We start from the raw sequence: 6,412 nt of genomic DNA, 5'->3' as shown, positions 1-6,412 counted from the left end.
CTGACCTCAGGAGATCTGTCAACTTTTCTTCCCTTTACCCATGCATTTCCACTGTATTTCTAGCCTCTCGTCTTCAGCCTTATCAGGATATTTGACCTCCTTTGATTTGGGCATTTTTCTCTCTGCTTGCTTCTTTGTTCTCCTTTCCTGTCTTTATTCCTATTTCAGTTCATGATTGACAAGGTCAGCAGTGTGTGTAGGGGCTTAAAAACCCGGCCTCTGGAGGAAACTTACTGGTGTCTGAGCCTAGCTCTGCTAACTAGGGGCCAAGTGAAACTAAGATGACTTGACTTCTCAGTATCCCCCGCTCTAAAATGGGAGGATTGTAGTAGTCTCTTGTCATTGGTTTGTTATAAGATCAAATATGTCAATATGTATGGATTACTTAGATTATCTGGCATATAATAGCTGCTATGTAAGTAGGATTCAAATGCACTGATGATCTGTTTTTTCATTTTGCATACATAGTTTGGGTTATTATATTTCAAGCTTACAGTGTTTTGTAATTCAGTGTTTCTTCTTTAGAGAAACATATTGATCATTCTTTCTAGATTTCTAATTTTTTAAAATTCATAAAGATTCCATTAGCCAAAGTGATATATGGCTTTATTTTAATAAACTTAATTTTTCATTTTTATGTACTCCATACATAACTTATTTTTAATAACAACTTTATTGAAATATAATTCTCATATGATAAAATTAACCCCCATAAATGTACAATTTAGTGATTCCTCGTATATTCCCAACATTATTCAGTCATGAAAGCTATTAAACTTTAGAATAATAGGATTCCATAGCTATTAGTGGTTATTTCTAGCACCCCACCCCCTCAGCTCCTGGTAAGACTAACATATTTTCTGTCTCAATAGATTTGGCCATTCTGGACGTTTTCATATAAACTGACCCCTACAATTGGAGGCTGTTTTCATTATAATGTTTTCAAGATTCATTTATATTGTATTATATATCAGTACTCTATTCCTTTTAATTGGTAAAAAAAAATTCTATTGTATATATGTATTCAATTTTGCTTTTGCCCATTAATCAACTGATAGCTTTTTGAGTTGTTTTCACTTTTGGTTACTATAAACATTCGTGTATAGTGTGTGTGTACACATATGTTTTTATTCTTTTGGATATATGCCTAGGAATGCAATTGTTACACACAGAATAACACTTTGTTTAAATTTTGAGGAAGTGTCAAACTGTTATTTAGAGTGGGTACACAATTTAATATTCACATTAGCAAAGCTGAAGGTTCCAACTTTTCCACATCCTTCCAAAAGTTGTTATTGTCCTTTTTTTTTCATTTTAGCCATCCTAGCAGGTGTGAAGTTGTATCTTATAGTGATTTTTATTTTCATTTCCCTAATGACTAATGAGGCTGGACATTTTTTACTGTACTTATTTTTTATGTGCTCTCTGTAAATTTTTTTTGAACAATATCTATTAAAATCATCCAAGATGTACTGCAGATAACGGTTATCGTGTCTCTTTTCATGCCAATACTTTTTTTTTTTTTTTTTTTGCCTGGCGGCACATGCTAGAACTTGGGAGTAGCAGGCCCTTTTGTATTTCTGACTTAAAAAATAACGATTTAAGTGTTTCACTGGTGATTACTATAGGTTTTTGTAGAAATGCTTTTTCAGGTTAATACAGTGCCTTTGCATTCCTAGTTTACCAAGAGGTTTTTTTAAAAAAAAATTTATTATGAATAGATGTTGACATTTAAGGCTTTTTGTATATCTGCAAAGATGATTATATAGCTTTTATAATTAAGCTCCTAACATGGTGAATTACATTGATACATTTTCAAATATTGAACAGTCTTTTATTTCATTCTTGAGGTAAACCCTAATTGGTTATGAAATATCAAGTACATGCTAAATTGTATTTGCATATATTTGGCATTTTTGTATCAATATTCAAAAGTGAGATAATTTTCCTTTCTTGTACTTGTTTAATCCAGTTTGTATATCAGAATTTTACTGGCTTTGTAAAATTAATTTTTTAGCTTTCTTTTTCTATTCTTTGAAACAGTTTATATAAGATAGGAATTATTTATTCTGTAAAGGTTTAGTAAAATATATGACATTCTTTTGGGAAACATATTGGATATTTTTATTTTAAAAATTACTATTGTCAACTGCTGTAGCAGGTGTTCTTAAGATCCAGAATTTATATCTAAATCTTTAGATGAAAGCTTCCTTAGATATATGGTCCCTAATAATCTTCTTTAGATTGCCTTCAGATGACTTTTTAGCACTTGGAGAATAGCATGTCTTTTCTGGTTACACACATTCTATTTTTTAAAAAAAAATCTTCAAAATGTTTACATTGTTCTTTATTGAGTTTAATCTCATTAGTTTTGATTCATCATTACAGCTAACTGAGGTGTTTTAATTTTTAATTTGTTTAAATCATTTAAAACTATTTTTTGTCTTTAAAATATTTTATTTTGAAACAATTTTAGAGCCACAGGGAGTTGTAAAGAGAGTTTAGAAAGTTGTATTTACTCTTCTTTCTGTTTCCTCCAAAGGTTACATCTTACACAACTATAGTACAACATCATAACCAGAGGTTTGACATTGGTACAATGTAAGTGCAGTTCTCCGTTATTTCATCCCGTGTGTGGATTTCTGTAATCACCACTACAGTCAAGATACAGAACTGTCTCATAATCCCAAAGATCTTTCCTACGCTATTTCTTTATAATTACACACTCCCCCTCCCCTCCACCATTCCTGACCTCTGACAACCACTCATCTGTTTCCATCTCTCTAATTTTGTTATTTTGAGGATTCTTGGTATATACTAGATATGAGTCCTTTGTCAGATGTGTGTATTTTCTCCTATCACATAGCTTGCCTTTTCACCTTCTTCCCAGGGTCATTTGCTGAGCAAATGTTTTAACTTTTGATGAATTGTCTTCTTGATTCATTGATTTTTCTCTATTTTTTGTTTTGCATTTCATTAATTTCCTCTTTTTATTTCCTTTCATTTGCTTGCTTTGGGTTTACTTTTATCTTCTTCTAGGTTATTAAGGTGAGAACATAGATTATTGATTTGAGACTTTTTCTCTTTTCTAAAATTTTTCCTTTCGGCACTGCTTTAGTTATGTTCCACGCATTTTAATATTTTGTATTTTCTATTTTCATCCTGTTCATATAGTTTTTAGTTTCCCTGAGCCTTCCTCTTTGATCCATAGATTATTTAGAACCATGTTGTTTAGTTTCCAAGTGTTTGGGGGTATTTTCTCGTTACCCATCTCTTGCTGATTTCTGGGTTAATTCCATTGTAGTCAGAAAGCATTGTCTGTATGGTTTCAGTTCTTTTAAAGTTTTGAGGTTTGTATTATGATCAGTATTAAGTTTACTTTGGTCCCCTGTGCACTTGAAAACAATGTGCGTTCTGCTCCTGCTGGGCGAAGTACTCTCTTCGTGTTGGTTAGACCCTGCATGTTGATAGTATTGCTGAGTCCTGTATCCTTGCTGAGTTCCCCTCTACTTGTGCCATCAGTTGCTGAGAGAAGGGATTGAAGTCTGCAGCTGTAACTGTGCACTCTTCTAGTTCTCCTTTCGGTTTTTGCTTCATGTATCGTGCAGCACTCTTCTTTGGTACATGCACATTTAGAATTGCTATGTCTTCTTGATGGATTGACCTTTGATCATTATTTAGTATCCCTCTCTGTTAGTGGTAATTTTCTTTGCTATAAAATTTACTTTTTCTGATAGCAATGTGTCCACTCATACTTTCTTTGATTAATGTTTATGTGGAATATCTTTTTTCATCTGTCTAGTTTTAACCAACATATAGGCATACCTTGGAGATGTGGTGGTTTTGGTTCCAGACCACAGTAATAAAGCAAATATCACAAGAAAGCCAGTCATATGAAATTTTGGTTTCCCAGTCCATTTAAAAGTTATGTGTATACTGTGCTGTAGTCCGTTAAGTGTGCAATAGCATTATGTCTAAAACAACAATGTATGTACCTTAGTTTAAAAATATTGCTAAAAAATGCTAACCATCACCTGAGCCTTCAGTGAGTCGTGGTTGTTACATCAAAGATCTCTGATCACAGATCTCCATAAACAAATTAATAATAATAAAGCAGTTTGAAGTGGTCTGAGAATTACCAAATGGTGACCCAGAGACACAAAGTGAGCAAATGCTGTTGGAAAAGTGATGCTGATAGACTTGCTTGATTCTGTATTGCCACAAAACTTCAATTTGTAAAACTCAATAAACTGAAGTGTAGTAAAACAAGTATGTTTCTATACTGTTAAATTGAAGTGTTTCTTATAGACAACATAGAGCTCAGTCATTGTTTTTAAATTGACTGTTATTTAACTGGTGTGTTTAGACCACTTAGATTTATTGTGGTTATTGATTGGTCTTTTTTCTGTTTGTTCTGCTTTTCACTTCTCTGTTTTGCTTTACGTGACTTCTTGTGGATTACCTGAAAATGTTTTAGAACTTAATTTTGACTTATCTGTGGTGTTTTTGAGTGCTTCTCTTTGTGTATCATTTTTTTTTTTAAATTGAAGTTGAGTCAGTTTACAATGTTGTGTCAGTTTCTGGTGAACAGCATAGTAGTTCAGTCATACAGATTTATTCATTTTCATACTCTTTTTCATTATAGGCTACTAGAAGATATTGAATATAGTTCCCTGTGCTACAGCTCTTTGTGTATCTTTTTAAGTGGTTACTGTAACCATTACATCATATACACATAACTTTTCTTAGTCTGCTGGTGTCAACACTTACCAGTTTGTTATGATAGTCTTGTATGTTTCCTCTTCACACACTGAGAAGTGCATCAGCATTATAATTTTTGCTTCAACTACCAAACAAAATTTAGCAAACAGAAAGGAGTAAGAAAGTGTAATTGTCCATATTTTTACTATTTTTATTGTTCTTCCTTCCTTCCTGATGTTCCAGGATTCCTTCTTTTTTCATTTTCTCTTTGTTTTGTTCATTCTTTTAGAGTAGATATGTTGGTTGACAAATTCTGTTAGTTTTGTTCATCTGAGAATGCCTTATTTTGCTATTTAAAAAGGTTTTTTTATTGACACAACATTGTAAGCTGACTATACTTCAGTTAAAAATACATACTTAAAGTAAAAACATTTTCTTTTGTTGAAGTACAGTCCATCTACAATGTTGTTACTTTCTGGTGTACCACAGAGTGATTCAACTTTATATATATAGGCCATTATGAGGTACTGAATTCCCATGCTGTACAGGAGGACCTTGTTGTTTATCTATTTTATAGATAATAGTTGATTTGCTCTTCATTTTTGAAGGTTATTTTTGCAGAATACAGAATTCTGAGTGGGCAGTTCTCTCAACACTTGAAAAATATGTAACTTCCTTTTGGGCTCCCTGATTTCTGATGAGAAATTTGCTGGAGGCATTCAGAATTTTTTCTTTGGTCTTTAGTTTTTAGGTGTTTAACTATAATATGTCAGAGTGGATTTCTTTGGGTTAAGATCCTGTTTGGAATTTGTTCAGTCTTAAATATTTAGGTTTGTTTATTTATTTATATTTATTTATTTATTCATTCATTCATTCATTCATGACAAATTTGGCAAAATTTTAGCCATTATTTCTTTGAATACTTTTCCAGCCCTACTGCTTTATCCTCTCTGGGACTCAGAATGCATAAATGTCATATTCATTGATATTGCGCCCATCTGTCCCTGAGGCCCTGTTCATTTTTCAGTCTATTTTCTCTTTGTTTTTCAGTTTGGGTAATTTCTATTGTCGTGTCTTCAAGTTCAGTGATTCATCTGTTCTTTTCTGCTGTTGAGTCCATGTATTGAGATTTTTATTTCAGGTATTAGGTTATTTGGTTCTAAATTTCCATGTGGCCTTTTACCTTTGCTGTGATTTTGTGTTTCTTTTCTGACTTTTTTGTTTGTTTGTTTGTCTTTCATTTGTTTCAGGTGTGTTTGTAGTTGCTCACTGAAGCATTCTGTGATGGCTTTTAAAGTCTTGTTTGGTAACTGTTACCTGTGTCATGCCAGTGTTCTTATCTATTGATTATCTTTTCTCCTTTCACTTGAGATGTTCCTGGTTCTTGCTATGTTGAGAGAATTTTTGTTATTCAGTGCTGGACATTTTGGGTATTATATTATGAGGTTCCAGATCTTATTTAAATATTATGTTTTAGTAAGTCATTTCTGTTAATGCTCCAGCAGGGAGAAGGGGATAATGCCAGTTAGGATTTGAAGCTCAGATTTTAATCTTGGCCTTTGCTGACACTCATCTGGGGAGGGGCTCCATGTTACTGCTGATTGTGGACCAGAGTTCGGGCTTCCCCCCAAGGCCTCTGCAGGTACCTTCTTTCTGGGATGGCAAGGGGTGCCCTACTGTCATTGGTGGAATTCCTGATGTTCCACTGGGC

This window comes from Camelus bactrianus, chromosome 3 (genome assembly GCF_048773025.1).
Source record: "Camelus bactrianus isolate YW-2024 breed Bactrian camel chromosome 3, ASM4877302v1, whole genome shotgun sequence".
NCBI classification, from domain to species: domain Eukaryota; kingdom Metazoa; phylum Chordata; class Mammalia; order Artiodactyla; family Camelidae; genus Camelus; species Camelus bactrianus.
The sequence above is the reverse complement of the archived record's forward strand: the minus strand, read 5'-3'. Positions refer to the sequence as shown.